The sequence below is a fragment of the Scomber japonicus genome, chromosome 20, assembly GCF_027409825.1.
Source record: "Scomber japonicus isolate fScoJap1 chromosome 20, fScoJap1.pri, whole genome shotgun sequence".
NCBI lineage: Eukaryota > Metazoa > Chordata > Actinopteri > Scombriformes > Scombridae > Scomber > Scomber japonicus.
The window spans coordinates 21,214,365-21,236,753 of record NC_070597.1 but is presented as its reverse complement, the minus strand read 5'-3'; the positions used below and the strand labels follow the sequence as shown (position 1 = coordinate 21,236,753).

Sequence of the window (22,389 nt, the reverse complement as noted above, 5' to 3'; positions counted from 1 at the left end):
AATGACAATGTATATGGTTTTACAGGTAGTTCCATAATTTCTTTTTTCTTTTCATTTCTGTTTATGTACTGGTTTTATGCCCAGCTAATCTATCAGATGTTTGCACCTATGTGATTTCAGTTTGTAAAAGTGACTTGTGAAGTTTCCTAGTGGACAAAGTTTCTGCTCACATTGAGTGTTTCTCATTCATGAATTAACACATCATGTGTAAAATTTGACTTCTAACAAACATGTTAAATGCATTTTCTTTCTCATAAAACATTTCTGAATTTGAATTTCTAAAAAAAACATGTGTTTACTTGCAGGCATCTAATTCCTCACTGTCTTTACAGGTACATCTCTGCATATTTCAGTGCTTTTCCTCCATCTGTCAATCAGTAACATAGCATCACACCAATGAGAGGATTGTACATTGTGTCAAATTAGGATCTACTCTTGACAACATTGCTCCATGGGACATAGTAGAGCAAAATAAAGCTTATATGAACACAATCATGTCCTCTTTGCTGGATAGGCTACTGAATCTAAACAACGTCATGTCAGTAACATAAGTTAAGAGGAGGTATAATTAAAGGGGAACTGCACAGTGGAAGAAAAGGTGCAATATAGTGTTGCACCACAGCTCATGGTTTGCAACATGGTCCTGTGGAACATGTGCAAGATGCCACATTATAGGTAATGTCAAATAATGTGGCTCAAAAAGGGTTGATTTCAAACAGCTCTGTCAAAGTAGACCAATGTAAGGCTACATTTAATTCTTTAACCCATGTGTAGCCATGTTTACAGTCTATGAAGACTACATAGCATGTAGATACAGACAGATAACTCATTCAAAGAAAAAAACAAAATAAGGTGCCTCGACAAAACACACAGCTTAACTGTTTCTACTTTGTGGCTTGGACTGAAGCAAAACACAGACATCATACTCTCAATAGGTGTCGTCATCTCACTGAAAGTAAGAGTAGCACACTTGATAAATGTTTAGTCCTGCTCTGAGGTAGGAATGTTTTTAATCCTAAATTGACTGATCAGTGTGATTCCCAGGAGTGATTCTGAAAAGGTCTTCACATTAAATCTCATGTGTTTGCTCATGATTAGATTTGTAGGTGAAATTGATCAAACACACCACAAATACAGATAGAAAACAAGCTTATGTGTCATTGAATACTTTCCCTTACATGTACGCATCTATTTTGCACCCAAGGTGTGTGATTTTCTTCTGTATATGGCAGCTGATGACAGTGCTGTTGATTCTGGCTTTGGAGCACGCCGTGCAGCACGTGGGGATGACTGGTTCTACGGGGGACTCACTCGTGGTACGCTGAAAACGCCCTACAACACATCACATACAGAGAGAATAACATTAGTACAGTAGTAAGATACTATAAATAAGTTAGGAGTCAGGACAGCAAGGTATGCTGCAGAATCACACAAATGTCATTTAGCTACATTTGTCTAAGAGCTCACCAATAAGCACTATGGTATGTGGCTTAAAGAAGACAAACACATTCTATTCGGTAGCTTCTATGTCAAATGGTTCGTTTTCTTCAGTATAACTTTATTCTTTAAGTTTTCCTTCCAGACGTACAGTTAGTTTTTTTGATGAATAAAATATGTTAATTCTGCTGTTGGAGTTCTGTAAACTGTAAAGAATATATAATACAGACATGTAGAAGTATAGGTGTCTGTATTCTGTAATAGTCATCATTCAATTACAGAATACAGACTGCTGTGTGTGGCCCAGGAGGTAGAGCAGTCGTCCACCAATTGGAAGATTGGCGGTACGATTCCTGGCTCCTCCAGTGCACATGTTGATGTGTCCTTGGGCAAGACACTTAACTCCCCAAATTGCTCCCGTTGCTGTGCCAACCGTGTGTGAATGTGTATGAATAATGAGTAGGTTGGCACCCTGCATGGTAGGCCCTGCCATCAGTGTGTGAATGGGTCAAGACAAAGTGTAAAAGTGCTTTGAGTGATCATAATAACTAGAAAAGCACTTTATAAGTACAGTCCATTTTACCATTCATTACTCATATAATGTCTTAACAATAATATACAGTTACAGTCATGCTAATGAAGTTATTTGAATTTTTATAAACATTTAGTTTTAGCTGTTTGTCATAGCATCCATTTTCTTGCTATTCAATACAATGTGTGATTTACTTAACCCTTTAAACAAGGAATACAGTGATAACTGATAATAAAGGCTCTCATCAGATATTCATGTTAGACTTCAATCTGAGCCTTGAAACATACAGTTTACATGCATATTCTGTTATCCTTTAAAAGCTACTTTACTCACTAGTAGGCAAAGCCACACTCACCTTGTGCAGGGAGAAAAAGCAGCATGATAGAGCACATGCAAAGCAGTCCAAATGTAATGGAGAAAGCCATCCTGAGTCCAAGGTGATCAACGTGTCTTTGTACAGTAAAGATCTGGTAAAAGTCAACCACTCGCTGGTCTATCACGTTCTGGTCACAGAGCGGTAGATCTCTGACTTACAAGGCAAACACTTGTGGATATAAATGCTGCAAATAGGAGGAAACACACACCCTCTCATTGCTCATGCAGAGAGGAAGCAACACCTCTGTGTTTGTTACTGGATGATCAAAGTTCCTCATTAAAATTACCTCAGTGAAGGCGTAACGGAGTGAAATCACACACAAAAAAAGGTTTTGACTGTTTGAACCATGACCTTTATGGTTCAAGCCACAAGTTCAACCGCTCACTTACCTAGCTATACAAAATGAGATTTGTGGAAAACGTGCACAGTATTACACACACACACACACACACACACGGACGGATGGTCACACTGGGTGTATGTGTCCACCACAGAGAGAAAAACAAAATTATCACTTCCACATCTAAAATCCACAAACATCTGGATCAGAAGATCACAGTTTGATGATTAGAAAGCAGGCAGAGAAAAGAACAGAAATGCTTCATTAACCAGTGATTCGGGTCCTTTTTAAAGAATCTGGTAATAGTCATTTTAGACTTATGTAAAGGGTTAAAAAATGCAGCATATGTATTTAAAAGGTGATATATAGGACATTTCAAAGATGTTAAAAAAGTCAGTTCATTAAGGGACTATGTTACAACGATTGTTAAAAAATAATATTTGATTTTAATTGTGTCCTAAACTTTATTTAGATTTAAATGGCAATTACAGTGTACTTTACTGGTTACAATGTTTGGTTAATACTACAAGATGTCAGCAGAGGGCGCATAGCAGTCAGGAGAACTTAAAACCTACATAGAGGCAGTAGAATAAATCCTGCAGCCGAGTGGAAAGGAAGCTAATGTTGTCTGCCTCTGTGTTAATATATACAGGTGGTTTAATATTCCCCTAAAGCGTATGCATTTGTGTAATGAATTGTTAAGAAATAAGTAGTTATGCACTGTAAAATTGTATACTTGTTCACTATACTTTTGTGAAACAAATAAATCCTTCAGCCGAGTGGAAAGGAAGCTAATGGTGTCTGCCTCTGTGTTAATATATACAGCGACCGCCATAGCTACTCACACGCTCATGTAAGTGATTTTCTTACTGTGCTAAAACCTTTTAACAGCAAAATCAGCTGGGCCTTAAAACACACAGAAAGTGGCAACTGGACGCAGCCAGCAGATCCTATTCTTTTTCTACTAAGCAGCAAACCCCTGGTGAGGAGAATGATGGGATAGCCAGCGATGATGAGCATCAGACAGGTTGTGTTCAAATAAACAGCCTGTGAGCTGAAAGATTGGGACAAGACACCTGTCATATATTTATTGTATATATATAAAACACCAATCAGATGTAGAACCTGCATCAGCCACCTGTTGGTACTTTTTAGTGACATCACTGTGCTCAGAACATTTTTCAATGTTAACTTTTGACCTCCTTCTCATCAATCATGTATAACATTAAAATGTATCATATATGAAAGTGTAGTTTTGACATGTCAATAAATATTTTATAATAAGGATGTTTAATGACTTTTCAATAAGTGTCATTGACTTCTTTGGTGAACAAATGATACAAATTCAACATTTTAGCCTCTTCAAGATACAGGTAAGTGTTTCTGTTTAAAACTGCAGATCTATTAGTTATTAGTTATAATCCTTATTTTCTGAAATATTAAAAACACTGATCAACATTTGGGGAAATATTTATTCCAATTGTGTTCAACTCCACATAAAACTCAAACAAACTCTGTTGCAGGTGGATATTTGAGCTTTGGACAGAGTGTGCTTTACTAGTTGTTTCCCAGCAGTCTTTATACTATAAGGTAGGCAATACTGACTGTAACTTAATCCTACAGACATGAGACTAACTTTCAGCAACAAAGTGAAGAACTGTATTTACCAAAATGTAGCTGATATGATATTTTCCTTGATTCCAAACTTGAAAATAAGTCATATTTTAGAAGAACTCACTACAGCTGACAGGCTTCATAACATGATAAATATACATCAGTATGTTCAGTGATGTGTGTCCAAGCTGTGAATACAGCATATCAGTACAGAAACAGCACCAAGACAACATTTTTCACATCTTTTTTAATTTGTAAATTAGTATATAATTAGTGAAATCTTTCCCAAGTCACTGGTTATATGTATTGAAAAATAGAGAAAGTAAAACATTTGATCAAAGTTGGAAAAGTTTAACAGAAATTAGCGCCACCATTCTGCTCAGAAGGTCATGTTGCATCATCCTCATCTTGGTTATTGAAGGCTTTGTTAAAGCTGTACATTTTATTCCTCTCTGTGGAGCAAAAGAGTTCATATCAGTTTGGTTAGTTAAAAGTTGCTGCATTCGATTTGAAGTCACACACTAAAATTCCTAAATGCCAAAAAAGACAAAACATTAAAACTTGTGAGGAGCTAGTTTGGAGACTGGGTAGGTTTTCTGCATCTCACAATGTGTTACCAAATGAACAACATCCTTAAGATTATTGTTGACTTTTGACAGTACATCAAAAAAGTAAACCTGAATATAGAAACACAAAATCATCAAGAACAGGAGGAAAATCAATACAATTAAAATGGTGATTGCCCCTAAGTTTAACTACATATCAATGATGGTACCTGTGACAATCCTTGCTGGGATTTTTAAGCAGTATAATCAGATAATTAAGGAATATCTATAGAATGGAAAGAAACCCATAATCAAAACAAATCAAAAAAGAAAGCTTTATCCAATGTGGAACTTTATAACATAGCATTTGAAATGGTTGAGTTAGCCAAGCACTGGGCCAGCTGTGGCTCACACCTGGGATGGACACGAAAAGGAAATCACAGCCCCATTCAAACCAATTGAAACCTCATCACAAAATGCTGGGGGAAATCTGACTGGTGATGAGAGTAATCCCATACTGCAACATTGCAAAGCAGTGTGGGCAAAGCTTCACAAGATGCTCAGGATTTCCCAATACAGACAAGAGTATTCCTCTATCTGGAATAATCCGTCTATAAAAATAGACAAGAAACCTTTCCTGTGGAAGTCCTGGCTGAAGAGGAACCTGAATAAGATTGGGGACTTGTATAAAGATGGGGTGTTTCTGTCATTTCAAGAATTTAGTACACATTTCAGCCAGAAAGAGAAAGGGGATTTTTGGCGGTACCTCCAACTAAGAAACTGTGTTACAACCTCAGGCATTAAACCAGGCAATGGGGAGAATGTGATTAGACTCTGTTTTCAGCTGCCCAGTTCTGCTCACTCAGCCTCAGTTCTCTATAATATGGTTCTCGATGCCCAGTGTGGGAAATATAATAATGTAAGGCTAATTTGGCAAAGAGGTTTTAATTGCAACATTGAGGAAGATGTATGGGAAAACATAATAGTAAACACAGAGATGTCCATCAGGGACGTCCGAGGCAAATTCACACATTATAAAATTATTCACAGGTATTATTATACACCAGTAAGGCTCCATAAAATGGGATTGATACAGAACAATCTGTGTTGGAAGTGTAATTCTCAGGAAGGAACCTTCTTACATTTAATGTGGGAGTGCTCTTTGATTTTCCCTTTCTGGAAAAAAGTTACAGGAAAATTGGCAGAATGGCTGGGAAAAACCTGAATCCCCCCAACTCTGTCTACTGGGAGATAAGTCAAATTCACCACCAGGAATATCAAAAGCAGAATTTGGTTTAGCAGTAACAGGCTTCATTACTGCTGCTAGGATCATTCTTCTCCACTGGAAGAGTCAGACTCGACCAGAATTTACTGACTGGGTTAAACTGATGACGGATAATGCCTCCTATGAATTGATGATAGCAAGGTTGAATGATATCAAAGGGAAATTTAACCATGTCTGGGGTCATTTTCTAAATCATAGAGAGGGGAATAGGTATCTGAATCCTAAGAGGGGTTGACCACTTGTATACAGGTATATTATCATATACTGTATATATACTTTTTTTTTTTTTTCGGTGACCATGGTGTTTAGTGCTGGGAGATGTGCTGCACTGTTTATTGGCTGTGATTTGTGTTTTGTTTTGTTTGTTTTTTCTATCTCTTCTTTTTCTTTGGTCTGTATATTTTTGTTTACTATGGCGATGTTTGTGTTGAAATCTGATGTCTTTTGTATGATGTTGCCATAAAATATTGAATAAAAACTTAAATGACAGAAAAAAAGAACAGGATTTCTTCCTTGGGTTTCTTTTAGCTGTAAATTTAAGAGTGTGTTCTCTAGACTTACCTGTCTTAACGTCCTAAGTCTCCTTGGGAGCCACTTGGCAGTTGGATCCACACAGTATTGCTTATGCTGGTCCGTTTCAAGGCTGCAGGGTTGAAAAGACAAATTAGAGACTAAAATAACATTTATATTTCATACAAACAATTTGCCTTAAGTCATGAGCACAGCATTAAAGGGATAGTTCGGGTTTTTTGACATGAAGTTGTATGACATCCTCACCATCAGTGTCGTGCACCAGCAGTGGCTTTTCTCCCACTGTGTCCTGTGAGCAGAGTTCTGGCCTGCTTTTGGTGTTGAAGAAAGTAGTTTTGCTTCAAAAAACAATATGTGTTCAAAAGAGTAATACATTTGCATCACAAAATCATTGTCCGTAAAAAAGTCAGACCTCACAATCACCTGGCACTATTTTCCCTCCCTTCGTATCGCTGCGCGCTGCCACCTGTTGACAGCTGGGAACCCTTCCAACAGCTGTTTCACGGTGTTTACATGCTCAGATGGTAAACGTAAATATGTCTGACTATGAAACAAGTGATGAAGACATTCCTTTTACCACAGAGCCAAATAGAAACCTTTATGAACCCGAATATACAGATACCGAGCTTTGTCAGATGGAGTTAGAACAGGCAGAGAGAGAGGAGAGAGACAGAGAAGCGGTCCAAGCTGAAGTTGGACCTGCAGTTGTAGCTGTAATGAGAGACAGAGTGAGTGATAAATGGTTGGCACTTGTTCAAAGTGTCAATCAATGCTGACGGAGATGGAGAGCTACTGCTGCCATGAATGGGAACTTGTCATGCCACAGATGCAAGATCTCTCAATTGATGAGGAGGCCAGCTGCTGTCTGCATAATCGCAAATCCGCACCATTTTTTATATATTTTCTTGTCTAATAATATATTTACCTCTCTGTAGTTCTCACCTTAGCTCTCTTGCATATCCGAGCATGTAAACACCGTGAAACAGTTGATGGAAAGGTGCCCAGCTGTCAACAGGCGGCAGCGCGCAGTGATACGAAGGGAGGGAAAATAGTGCCAGGTGATTGTGAGGTCTGACTTTTTTATGGACAATGATTTTGTGATGCAAATGTATTACTCTTTTGAACACATATTGTTTTTCGAGCAAACGCTTTATATTGGTGACCCCAGAAACTAGCCGGAACTACTTTCTTCAAAACCAAAAGCAGGCCAGAACTCTGCTCACAGGACGCAGTGGGGGAAAAGCCACCACTGATGCACGACACTGATGGTGAAGATGTTATACAACTACATGTCAAAAATCCCGAACTATCCCTTTAACTGTAAAAGCATACTATAACATTTTAACATTCTTACTTTATTACTGAGAGTTAGTTGACCCCACTTTCATGTCTGTACATTAAGTATAGTTTTAAAGCTGGAGGGTGATTAGCTTAGCTTAGCATCACCACAGCTAACCTGACTAACTGAATTACTCCAAGTAGGACCTCAAACCAGACTAATTAATACATGGTATCTCATTTATTTAATCCATACACAAACAGAGATGTAGAAATGACAATGTATATGGTTTTAGAGGTAGTTCCATAATGTAACAGGCTCTTGATGAACCACATGGTGATGACAAGACTCATGGAAGTAAATTAATTCCCAGGTGTACATGAGAAATAGTGCCTCATAAAACCACAAACTGTGACTTTTACATTTATGTTTATGTAGGCTACTGGTTTTAAGCTAAGCTAAGCTAAGCCAATGCAATTCATGTAATCATAAAATGTCAGTCTTCTCATCTAAGCCTTGGCAAGACATGAAATTTCACAAAATGTTGTCCCATTTCTTTGAGTATATTCAGGTGTTTGCACCTATGTGATTTCAGTATGTAAAAGTGACTTGTGAAGTTTCCTAGTGGACAAAGTTTCTGCTCACATTGAGTGTTTCTCATTCATGCATTAACACATCATGTGTATATTTGAGGTCTAACAAACATGTTAAATGCATTTTCTTTCTCATAAAACATTTCTGAAATTGACTTTCTAAAAAAACATGTGTTTACTTGCAGGCATCTAATTCCTCACTGTCTTTACAGGTACATCTCTGCATATTTCAGTGCTTTTCCTCCATCTGTCAATCAGTAACAAAGCATCACACCAATGAGAGGATTGTACATTGTGTCAAATTAGGATCTACTCTTGACAACATTGCTCCATTGGACATAGTAGAGCAAAATAAAGCTTATATGAACACAATCATGTCCTCTTTGCTGGATAGGCTACTGAATCTAAACATCATCATGTCAGTAACATAAGTTAAGAGGAGGTATAATTAAAGGGGAACTGCACAGTGGAAGAAAAGGTGCAATATAGTGTTGCACCACAGCTCATGGTTTGCAACATGGTTCTGTGGAACATGTGCAAGATGCCACATTACAGGGAATGTAAAATGATGTGGCTCAAAAGGATTGATTTCAAACAGCTCTGTCAAAGTAGACCAACCTATGGCTACATTTAATGTTTTAACCCATGTGAGTAGCCGTGTTTACAGTCTATGAAGGCTACATAGCATGTAGATACAGACAGATAACTCATTCAAAGAAAAAAACAACATAAGGTGCCTCGACAAAATGCCCCCCACAGCTTAACAGTTTCTACTTTGTAGCTTGGAGTGAAGCAAAACACAGACATCATACTCTCAATAGGTGTCGTCATCTCACTGAAAGTAAGAGTAGCACACTTGATAAATGTTTAGTCCTGCTCTGAGGTAGGAATGTTTTTTAATCCTAAATTGACTGATCAGTGTGATTCCCAGGAGTGATTCTGAAAAGTTCTTCACATTAAATCTCATGTGTTTGCTCATGATTATATTTGTTGGTGTAATTGATCAAACACACCACAAATACAGATAGAAAATAAGCTTATGTGTCATTGAATACTTTTACTTACATGTACGCATCTATTGGACAATCTGGGTGTGTGATTTTTCTCTGATGAAAGCAGCTGATGGCAGCAGATGGGATGTGGGCTTTTGAGGTGTTGGTACAGCACACAGGGACGTGTCCAACGTCTTGGGACTCATTTGTGGTACGCTGAAATCGCCTTACAACACAGCACATACAGACATAGAATCTTATTACTGTACTAATGTTATTCTATCAGTTAATCAAGACATTAAATTGTGTTGCGTCAACATACAAATGCCATTCAGCTACATTTGTCGGTTATAAGAGCTCACCAATAAGCACTAAGGTATGTGGATTAAAGAAGACAAAAAAAAATTCTAATTGCTAGCTATTATGTCTGGAGTTTCTTTTTTCTTCAGTGTAACTTTATTCTTTGAGTTTTCCTTCAAAAAGTACAGTTAGTTTCTTGATTAAGGAAAGATGTTAATTCTGTTGTTGGAGTTCCGTAAACAATTCAAAATATATAATACAACATCCATTACTTATACAGTGCCTTGGAAAAACTTTGTGTTGTGATCATGCCAATAAAGCTATTTGAATTTGATAAAAATTTGGTTTAAGTTGTTCATGTCATAGCATACAATTTCTTGCTATCCAATACAATGTGTGATTTACTTAACCCTTTAAACCAGGAATACAGTGATTACTGATAATAAAGGGTCTCATCAGATATTCATGTTAGACTTCAATCTGAGCCTTGAAACATACAGTTTACATGTATATTCTGTTATCCTTCAAAAGCTACTTTACTCACTAGTAGGCAAAGCCACACTCACCTTGTGCAGGGAGAAAAAGCAGCATGATAGAGCACATGCAAAGCAGTCCAAATGTAATGGAGAAAGCCATCCTGAGTCCAAGGTGATCAACGTGTCTTTGTACAGTAAAGATCTGGTAAAAGTCAACCACTCGCTGGTCTATCACGTTCTGGTCACAGAGCGGTAGATCTCTGACTTACAAGGCAAACACTTGTGGGTATAAATGCTGCAAATAGGAGGAAACACACACCCTCTCATTGCTCATGCAGAGAGGAAGCAACACCTCTGTGTTTGTTACTGGATGATCAAAGTTCCTCATTAAAATTACCTCAGTGAAGGCGTAACGGAGTGAAATCACACACAAAAAAAGGTTTTGAATGTTTGAACCATGACCTTTATGGTTCAACCCACAAGTTCAACTGCTCACTTATCTAGCTATACCAAATGACACACTGGGTGTATGTGTCCACCACAGAGAGAAAAACAAAAACACAATTATCACTTCCACATCTAAAATCCACAAACATCTGGATCAGAAGATCACAATGTGATGATTAGAAAGCATGCAGAGAAAAGAACAGAAATGCCTCATTAACCAGTGATTCAGGTCCTTTTTTTAAGAATCTGATAATAGTCATTTTAGACTCATGTAAAGGGTTAAAAAGTGCAAAATATGTATTTAAAAGGTGATATAAAGGAAATTTCAAAGATGTTAAAAAAAGTCAGTTCATTAAGGGACTATGTTACAACGATTGTTAAAAAATAATAATTGATTTTAATTGTGTCCTAAACCGTGATTTTAATGCCAATTACAGTGTACTTTACTGGTTACAGTGTTTGTGTAATACTAAAAGATGTCAGCAGAGGGCGCATAGCGGTCAGGAGGAACTTTAAACACACACAGAGGCAGTAGAATAAATCCTGCAGCCGAGTGGAAAGGAAGCTAATGTTGTCTGCCTCTGTGTTAATATACACAGCGACCGCCATAGCTACTCACACGCTCATGTAAGTGATTTTCTTACTGTGCTAAAACCTTTTAACAGCAAAATCAGCTGGGCCTTAAAACACACAGAAAGTGGCAACTGGACGCAGCCAGCAGCTCCTATTCATTTTCTACTAAGCATCAAACCCCTGGTGAGGAGAATGATGGGATAGCCAGCGATGATGAGCATCAGACAGGTTGTGTTCAAATAAACAGCCTGTGACCTGAAAGATTGGGACAAGACACCTGTCATATATTTATTGAATATAAATAAAACACCAATCAGATGTACTTGGTACTTTTTAGTGACATCACTGTGCTCAGAACATTTTTCAATGTTAACTTTTGACCTCCTTCTCATCAATCATGTATAACATTAAAATGTATCATATATGAAAGTGTAGTTTTGACATGTCAATAAATATTTTATAATAAGGATGTTTAATGACTTTTTAATAAGTTTCATTGACTTCTTTGGTGTAAAAATGATACAAATTCAGCATTTTAGTCTCGTCAAGATACATGTAAGATTTTTTTTTGTATAAAACTGCAGATCTATTAGTTATTAGTTATAATCCTTATTATCTGAAATATTAAAAACACTGATCAATGTTTGTGGAAATATTTATTCCAATTGTGTTCAACTCCACATAAAACTCAAACAAACTCTGTTGCAGGTGGATATTTGAGCTTTGGACAGAGTGTGCTTTACTAGTTGTTTCCCAGCAGTCTTTATACTATAAGGTAGGCAATACTGACTGTAACTTAATCCTACAGACATGAGACTAACTTTCAGCAACAAAGTGAAGAACTGTATTTACCAAAATGTTGCTGATATGATATTTTCCTTGATTCCAAACTTGAAAATAAGTCATATTTTAGAAGAACTCACTACAGCTGACAGGCTTCATAACATGATAAATATACATCAGTATTTTCAGTGATGTGTGTCCAAGCTGTGAATACAGCATATCAGTACAGAAACAGCACCAAGACAACATTTTTCACATCTTTTTTAATTTGCTTATAAGATAGTAAGATTTTTGCCAAGCCACTGGTAAATATGTATTGAAAAATAGAGAAAGTAAAACATTTGATCAAAGTTAGAAAAGTTTAACAGAAATTAGCACCACCATTCTGCTCAGAAGGTCATGTTGCATCATCCTCATCTTGGTTATTGAAGGCTTTGTTAAAGCTCTGTACATTTTATTCCTTTCTGTGGAGCAAAATAGTTCATATCAGTTTGGTTAGTTAAAAGTCCCACATTATAGAAAACATTTTCCCACATATGCTACATTCGATTTTGACTTTTGACAATATATAAAACAAGTAAACATGAATATAGGAACACAAAATCATCAAGAACAAGATTTCCTTCTTAGGTTTCTTTTAGCTGTAAATTTAAGAGTGTGTTCTCTAGACTTACCTTTCTTAACCTCTTAAGTCTCTGTGGGAGCCACTCAGCAGTTGGATCCACACAGTATTGCTTACCCTGGACCGTTACAAGGCTGTAGGGTTGAAAAGACAAATTAGAGACTAAAATAACATTTATATTTCATACAAACAATTTGCCCTAAATCATGATAACAGCATTAACTATAAAAGCATACTATAACATTTTAACATTTCTTATTTTATTACTGAGAGTTAGTTGACCCCACTTTCATATCTGTACATTAAGTATAGTTCTAAAGCTGGAGGGTGATTAGCTTAGCTTACCATCAACACAGCTAACCCGACTAACTGAATTACTCCAAGTAGGACCTCAAACCAGACTAATTAATACATGGTATCTCATTTATTTAATCCATACACAAACATAGTTGTAGAAATGACAATGTACATGGTTTTAGAGGTAGTTCCATAATGTAACAGGCTCTTGATGATCAACATGGTGATGACAAGACTCTAGGAAGTAAATTCATTCCCAGGTGTACATGAGAAATAGTGCCTCATAAAACCACAAACTGTAACTTTTACATTTATGTTTATGTAGCCTACTGGTTTTAAGCTAAGCTAAGCTAAGTCAGTGCAATTCATGTAATCATAAAATGTCAATCTTCTCATCTGAGCCTTGTCAAGAAAGCACGTTTCACTAAATATTGTCCCATTTCTTTGAGGCTATTCAGGTCTATGCACCTATGTGATTTCAGTATGTAAAAGTGACTTGTGAAGTTTCCTAGTGGACAAAGTTTCTGCTCACATTGAGTGTTTCTCATTCATGCATTAACACATCATGAGATTATTTGACTTCTAACAAACATGTTAAATGCATTTTCTTTCTCATAAAACATTTCTGAAGTTGACTTTCTAAAAAAACATGTGTTTACTTGCAGGCATCTAATTCCTCACTGTCTTTACAGGTACATCTCTGCATATTTCAGTGCTTTTCCTCCATCTGTCAATCAGTAACATAGCATCACACCAATGAGAGGATTGTACATTGTGTCAAATTAGGATCTGCTCTTGACAACATTGCTCCATGGGACATAGTAGAGAGGCCAGTGGAACAAAAAGGTGCAATATAGTGTTGCACCACAGCTCATGGTTTGCAACATGGTCCTGTGGAACATGTGCAAGATGCCACATTACAGGGAATGTAAAACGATATGGTTGAAAGGGGCTCCGTCAAAGCAGGCCAACCTAAGGCTACATTTATTATCTGAACCAATATGAGTAGCCTTGTTCACAGTCTACATAGCGTGCAAATACAGACAGGTGACCTATTAAATGAAAAACCAACATAATGTGTCTTAGTAAGGTGTTGGATTACAACATACTGCCAGAACAGCTTCAGTACACCTTGGCATTGATTCTCCAAGTATCTGAACTCTACTGGAGGGAGGAACACCATTCTTCCAAAAGATATTCTCTCATTTGGTGTTTTGATTACAAAATGCCCCCCACAGCTTAGTAGAGTTTCTACTTTGTGGCTTGGAGTGAAGCAAAACACAGACATCATACTGTCACTTAGTTGTCATCTTCTGACTGAAAGTAAGAGTAGCACACTTGATAAATGTTTAGTCCTGCTCTGAGGTAGGAATGTTTTTAATCCTAAAATGACTGAGCAGAGTGATTCTGAAAAGTTCTTCACATTAAATCTGGTTTGTCTGCTCATGATTAGCTTTGTTGGTGAAATTGATCAAACACACCACAAATACAGTCATAAAACAAGCTTAGCTATGTGTCAGTGAATACTTTCCCTTACATGTATGCCTCTCTTGGACAATTTAGGAATGTGTTTTTTTTCTGAATAAAGCAGTTGATGGCAGCAAAGTTGATGCGGGCTCTTGAGGTACTGGTACAGCACGAGGGTATGAATCTATCTTCTTGGGACTCATTTGTGGTACGCTGAAATCGCCCTACAACACAGCACATACAGACATAGAATAACATTAGTACAGTAATAAGATACTATCAGTTAATTAGGACATTAAATTGTGCTGCATCAACATACAAATGCCATTCAGCTACATTTGTCGGTTATAAGAGCTCACCAATAAGCACGAAGGTATGTGGCTTAAAGAAGACAAAAAAAATCTAATTGCTAGCTACTATGTCTGGAGTTTCTTTTGTCTTCAGTGAAACTTTTTTGTTGAGTTTTCCTTCAAAAAGTACAGTTAGTTTCTTGATTAAGGAAAGATGTTAATTCTGCTGTTGGAGTTCAGTAAACAATTCAAAATATATAATACAACATCGATTACTTATACAGTGCCTTGGCAAAACTTTGTGTTGTGATCATGCCAATAAAGTTATTTGAATTTGATAAAAATTTGGTCTACGTTGTTTATGTCATAGCATACAATTTCTTGCTATCCAATACAAGTGGTGATTTAATTAACCCTTTAAACCAGGAATACAGTGATAACTGATAATAAAGGCTCTCATCAGATATTCATGTTAGACTTCAATCTGAGCCTTGAAACATACAGTTTACATGCATATTCTGTTATCCTTCAAAAGCTACTTTACTCACTAGTAGGCAAAGACACACTCACCTTGTGCAGGGAGAAAAAGCAGCATGATAGAGCACATGCAAAGCAGTCCAAATGTAATGGAGAAAGCCATCCTGAGTCCAAGGTGATCAACGTGTCTTTGTACAATAAAGATCTGGTAAAAGTCAACCACTCGCTGGTCTATCACGTTCTGGTCACAGAGCGGTAGATCTCTGACTTACAAGGCAAACACTTGTGGGTATAAATGCTGCAAATAGGAGGAAACACACACCCTCTCATTGCTCATGCAGAGAGGAAGCAACACCTCTGTGTTTGTTACTGGATGATCAAAGTTCCTCATTAAAATTACCTCAGTGAAGGCGTAACGGAGTGACATCACAGACAAAAATAGATTTTTACTGTTTGAACTATGACCTTTATTGTCAAGCCACAAGTTGAACCACTCACTTGCCTAGCTATACAAAATGAGATTGTAAAAAATGTACACAGTATTACACACACACACACACACACACACACACACACACAAACACACACACACACGGTCACACTGGGTGTATGGGTCCACCACAGAGAGAAAAACAAAAACACAATTATCACTTCCACATCTAAAATCCACAAACATCTGGATCAGAAGATCACAATGTGATGATTAAGAAGCAGGTGGATGAGTGATTCAGGTAATTTTTTAAGTATCTGATAATATAATATAGTTAGTGTCATTTTTAGACTTACAGTTCATTAAACTGGTATTTAAGTTCATAAGACTCACCTGTATACTGTAGCTGCCTTTGTCATTGGGAATTGATGTAAATCACGATGCTGCTGTATCACTCACACGCTCATGTAAGTGATTTTCTTACTGTGCTAAAACCTTTTAACAGCAAAATCAGCTGGGCCTTAAAACACACAGAAAGTGACAACTGGACGCAGTCAGCAGCTCCTATTCATTTTCTACTAAGCAGCAAACCCCTGGTGAGGAGAATGATGGGATAGCCAGCGATGATGAGCATCAGACAGGTTGTGTTCAAATAAACAGCCTGTGAGCTGAAAGATTGGGACAAGACACCTGTCATATATTTATTGTATATAAATAAAACACCAATCAGATGTAGAACCTGCATCAGCCACCTGTTGGTACTTTTTAGTGACATCACTGTGCTCAGAACATTTTTCAATGTTAACTTTTGACCTCCTTCTCATCAATCATGTATAACATTAAAATGTATCATATATGAAAGTGTAGTTTTGACATGTCAATAAATATTTTATAATAAGGATGTTTAATGACTTTTCAATAAGTTTCATTGACTTCTTTGGTGGAAAAATGATACAAATTCAGCATTTTAGTCTCTTCAAGATACAGGTAAGTGTTTCTGTTTAAAACTGCAGATCTATTAGTTATTAGTTATAATCCTTATTTTCTGAAATATTAAAAACACTGATCAACATTTGGGGAAATATTTATTCCAATTGTGTTCAACTCCACATAAAACTCAAACAAACTCTGTTGCAGGTGGATATTTGAGCTTTGGACAGAGTGTGCTTTACTAGTTGTTTCCCAGCAGTCTTTATACTATAAGGTAGGCAATACTGACTGTAACTTAATCCTACAGACATGAGACTAACTTTCAGCAACAAAGTGAAGAACTGTATTTACCAAAATGTTGCTGATATGATATTTTCCTTGATTCCAAACTTGAAAATAAGTCATATTTTAGAAGAACTCACTACAGCTGACAGGCTTCATAACATGATAAATATACATCAGTATGTTCAGTGATGTGTGTCCAAGCTGTGAATACAGCATATCAGTACAGAAACAGCACCAAGACAACATTTTTCACATCTTTTTTAATTTGCTTATAAGATAGTAAGATTTTTGCCAAGCCACTGGTAAATATGTATTGAAAAATAGAGAAAGTAAAACATTTGATCAAAGTTAGAAAAGTTTAACAGAAATTAGCGCCACCATTCTGCTAAGAAGGTCATGTTGCATCATCCTCATCTTGGTTATTGAAGGCTTTGTTAAAGCTCTGTACATTTTATTCCTTTCTGTGGAGCAAAAGAGTTCATATCAGTTTGGTTAGTTGAAAGTCCCACATTATAGAAACATTTTCCCACATATGCTGCATTCGATTTTTGACTTTTGATAACATATAATACAAGTAAACATGAATATAGAAACACAAAATCATCAAGAACAGGATTCTAGAGTGTGTTCTCTAGTCTTACCCGACTTAACCTCTCAAGTCTCTGTGGGAGCCACTCAGCAGTTGGATCCACACAGTATTGCTTATGCTGGTTCGTTTCAAGGCTGTAGGGTTGAAAAGACAAATTAGAGACTAAAATAATATTTATATTTCATACAAACAATTTGCCCTAAATCATGATAACAGCATTAACTATAAAAGCATACTATAACATTTTAACATTTCTTACTTTATTACTGAGAGTTAGTTGACCTCACTTTCATGTCTGTACATTAAGTATAGTTCTAAAGCTGGAGGGTGATTAGCTTAGCTTAGCATCAACACAGCTAACCTGACTAACTGAATTACTCCAAGTAGGACCTCAAACCAGACTAATTAATACATGGTATCTCATTTATTTAATCCATACACAAACAGAGATGTAGAAATGACAATGTATATGGTTTTAGAGGTAGTTCCATAATGTAACAGGCTCTTGATGATCAACATGGTGATGACAAGACTCTAGGAAGTAAATTCATTCCCAGGTGTACATGAGAAATAGTGCCTCATAAAACCACAAACTGTAACTTTTACATTTATGTTTATGTACTGGTTTTAAGCTAAGCTAAGCTAAGCCAATGCAATTCATGTAATCATAAAATGTCAATCTTCTCATCTAAGCCTTGGCAAGAAAGCACATTTCAGTAAATGTTGTCCCATTTCTTTGAGACTATTCAGGTCTATGCACCTATGTGATTTCAGTATGTAAAAGTGGCTTGTGAAGTTTCCTAGTGGACAAAGTTTCTGCTCACATTGAGTGTTTCTCATTCATGCATTAATACATCATGTGTATATTTGAGGTCTAACAAACATGTTAAATGCATTTTCTTTCTCATAAAACATTTCTGAATTTGACTTTCTAATTCATCTAATTCCTCACTGTCTTTACAGGTACATCTCTGCATATTTCAGTGCTTTTCCTCCATCTGTCAATCAGTAACAGTAACATAGCATCACACCAATGAGAGGATAGTACATTGTGTCAAATTAGGATCTACTCTTGAAACCATTGCTCCATGGGACAAAGTAGAGAGGACAATGGAACAAAAAGGTGCAATATAGTGTTGCACCACAGCTCATGGTTTGCAACATGGTCCTGTGGAACATGTGCAAGATGCCACATTATAGGGAATGTAAAATGATGTGGATCAAAAGGGTTGATTTCAAACAGTTAGTTCAAATTAGTTATTAGTTATAATCCTTATTTTCTGACATATTAAAAACACTGATCAACATTCGTCACCAACCTTGGTGTAAAAATGGACTCCCATCTCACCTACGACAACCACATCAAACAGCTCTGCAAAACCTCATTCTACCACCTCAAGAACATCGCTCAACTCCGTCCGTCACTCACCCTCGCAGACGCAGAAAAATTGGTCCATGCCTTTGTCTCCTCCAGGCTGGACTACTGCAACGCACTCCTCATCGGGATCCCTAGCAAGAGCATTCAAAAGCTCCAATACATCCAGAACAGCGCTGCTAGGATCCTGATGAGGGTGCGGAAATTCAATCACATCACTCCCATTCTAAAAACACTCCACTGGCTCCCTGTCTCACTCCGCATTGAGTATAAGGTCTCCCTCCTCACCCACCAGTGCCTCCATGGAACTGCCCCCACATACCTCAAGGATCTCCTCACTCCTCAGACATCCACACGTTCCCTCCGTTCTTCCTCCACCCATCTCCTTAAAACCCCAAGGACTAAGCTCCACACAATGGGAGATCGGGCTTTCTGCTCCGCCGCCCCCCGTCTTTGGAACGCCCTCCCAGACCACCTGAGGGCACCACAGGCTACTGACACTTTTAAATGTGGCCTGAAAACCCACCTTTTTAAAAAAGCATATGATTGCTGATTTTATGTGTCATTTTTACTCTGTAGCACTTTGAGATTGTTTTTATGAAAAGTGCATTACAAATAAAATTTATTATTATTATTATTATTGGGGAAATATTACAATTCTGTTCAATCCCTCTTCTTGCTTTAGCTCTAAGTCAGAATTTCCAAGTTCCCAATCGGAAATTTCAACTGGAATGCCCCCTGAAGTCAGATTTTCGACTCAGAACATTAGAAGAAGCTCACTAGCCCCAACCTCAAAATCCAAGATCCAAGCCCTATGCATCAACAGAATAGTTGTAGTAATATAGTCAGGCAAAAAAGTATTTAGTCAGCCAGTAATTGTGCAAGTTCTCCCACTTATAAAGATGAGGCCTGTAATTTTCATCATAGGTATACCTCAACTATGAGAGACAAAATGAGAAAAAAAAAAAAAAATCCAGAAAATCAAATTGTCTGATTTTTAAAGAATTTATTTGCAAATTATGGTGGAAAATAAGTATTTTGTCAATAACAAAAGTTCATCTCAATACTTTGTTATACCCTTTGTTGGCAATGACAGGTCAAACATTTTCTGTAAGTCTTCACAAGGTTCACACACTGTTGCTGGTATTTTGGCCCATTCCTCCATGCAGATCTCCTCTAGAGCAGTGATGTTTTGGGGCTGTCGCTGGGCAACACGGACTTTCAACTACCTCCAAAGATTTTCTGTGGGGTTGAAATCTGGAGACTGGCTAGGCCACTCCAGGACCATGAAATGCTTCTTACAAAGCCACTCCTTTGTTGCCCGGGCGGTGTGTTTGGGATCATTGTCATGCTGGAAGACCCAGCCACGTTTCATCTTCAATGCCCTTGCTGATGGAAGGAGGTTTTCACTAAAAATCTCACGATACATGGCCACATTCATTCTTTCCTTTACACGGATCAGTCGTTCTGGTCCCTTTGCAGATAAACAGCCCCAAAGCATGATGTTTCCACCCCCATGCTTCACAGTAAGTATGGTGTTCTTTGGATGCAAATCAGCATTCTTTCTCCTCCAAACACGACAAGTTGAGTTTTTACCAAAAAGTTCTATTTTGGTTTCATTTGACTATATGACATTCTCCCAATCCTCTTCTGGATCATCCAAATTCTCTCTAGCAAACTTCAGACGGGCCTGGATATGTACTGGCTTAAGCAGGGGGACACGTCTGGCACTGCAGGATTTGTGTGTTACTGATGGTAGCCTTTGTTACTTTGGTCCCAGCTCTCTGCAGGTCATTCACTAGGTCCCCCCGTGTGGTTTTGGGATTTTTTTCTCACCGTTCTTGTGATCAATTTGACTGGAACACATCATTCCCAGATCTGACTACCAGCATCCGAGGTAAATGGAACTCAACACGATTGCTTGGGATTCCCCGTTAGCCTAATGCTTACATAACACATGTCCTCTCTCTCTCTCTCTACGCTCTCAGTGCCGAATAGAATGCAACACCCCCACCCCCACCCCCCAGCCCACCCCCACCCACACACACACAAACACATACACCCTAACCCTCCAAGAAAGACATAAGAGTGCTAACTGTCTTATTTAACCCTAAGTACATGTATTTTCCAATGTCATTCTTGAGTTGCCTGCTCATTGTAAGCTTGGTAGGGGACACTAACACCCCAAATGCACTGAGCGAAAAAATGTAGTGTTGTGTGAGTGTACTTTTACTTACATATAAGCATGTATTCTACAGCCCACAAATGTGATTTCCTTCTGTTCGTAGCAAGCATTGACAGGTTTGTGAATGGTAGCATTTGAGACCGCCGTACAGCAGGAGGGAGCGACACGTCCAGGACCCCTTGGCACAGGGGTGTAACATTGAGGATGCACTATAATGCAACATTTATACAGGCTAAGTTTTCTTCTTTTACATGATACAATTTATATGATTTTCTCAACTCTTGAAATTGCACACCCAATCTAGACAAAGCCACACTCACCTTGTGCACAAAGGAAAAGCAGCATGGTTAAACATGAGAGACTTCCAAAACTAACAGAGAACAACATCTTGTGTCCTGGGATGTGTTTCTTAAGAATAGAAATCTAGTAAAAGTGAATGATGAAGAGCTTCTCCTGGAGTAAAGCAGTGACTTGCGAGATGAAGAAATGTTCCTATGTGGAGGACATAATCATTCCAGAGAAAGCGGAACACAGCTGGTCTGAGTGGTTACTCAATGTTTCCTCCCTAAAGAGATTAAAAAAATGTATTGTATTGAACCGGTATGATGTGTTGAAATCACTGTGAGGCAAAAAAGATATTTCAATGTTAAAACCATAAATGTGGAAATAAAGAAAGGTGAAATGGTAAAATGTAGCCATGGTGTCGAAATGCAGCCATGGTGTCAAAACAATTAATGATGAAATTGTATTGCTATGAATACATGAGTATTTTTCAATGTTAACTGTTGTATTGTTAACGCCTTGTAAAAGGTGTTGGCTACATTTCACAGTTTCACCTTTCTTTCCTTTCGTTCCACATTTGTTTATTCCAATTGTGTTCAACTCCACATAAAACTCAAACAAACTCTGTTGCAGGTGGATATTTGAGCTTTGGACAGAGTGTGCTTTACTAGTTGTTTCCCAGCAGTCTTTATACTATAAGGTAGGCAATACTGACTGTAACTTAATCCTACAGACATGAGACTAACTTTCAGCAACAAAGTGAAGAACTGTATTTACCAAAATGTAGCTGATATGATATTTTCCTTGATTCCAAACTTGAAAATAAGTCATATTTTAGAAGAACTCACTACAGCTGACAGGCTTCATAACATGATAAATATACATCAGTACTTTCAGTGATGTGTGTCCAAGCTGTGAATACAGCATATCAGTACAGAAACAGCACCAAGACAACATTTTTCACATCTTTTTTAATTTGCTCATAAGATTTTTGCCAAGCCACTGGTAAATATGTATTGAAAAATAGAGAAAGTAAAACATTTGATCAAAGTTAGAA

At 37.5% G+C, this 22,389-nt stretch overlaps 1 long non-coding RNA gene across 1 annotated transcript in view; it reads right to left on the bottom strand.

Annotated features, from left to right (window-relative positions):
- The window catches only part of LOC128381741 (uncharacterized), a 52,745-nt gene extending 43,093 nt beyond the window's left edge, over positions 1-9,652 (bottom strand). The window contains exon 1 of the long non-coding RNA XR_008323583.1: positions 9,598-9,652. This is a non-coding gene — a long non-coding RNA (uncharacterized LOC128381741). The remainder of the gene's footprint in view (positions 1-9,597) is intronic.
- Between the last annotated feature and the right edge of the window lie 12,737 nt (positions 9,653-22,389).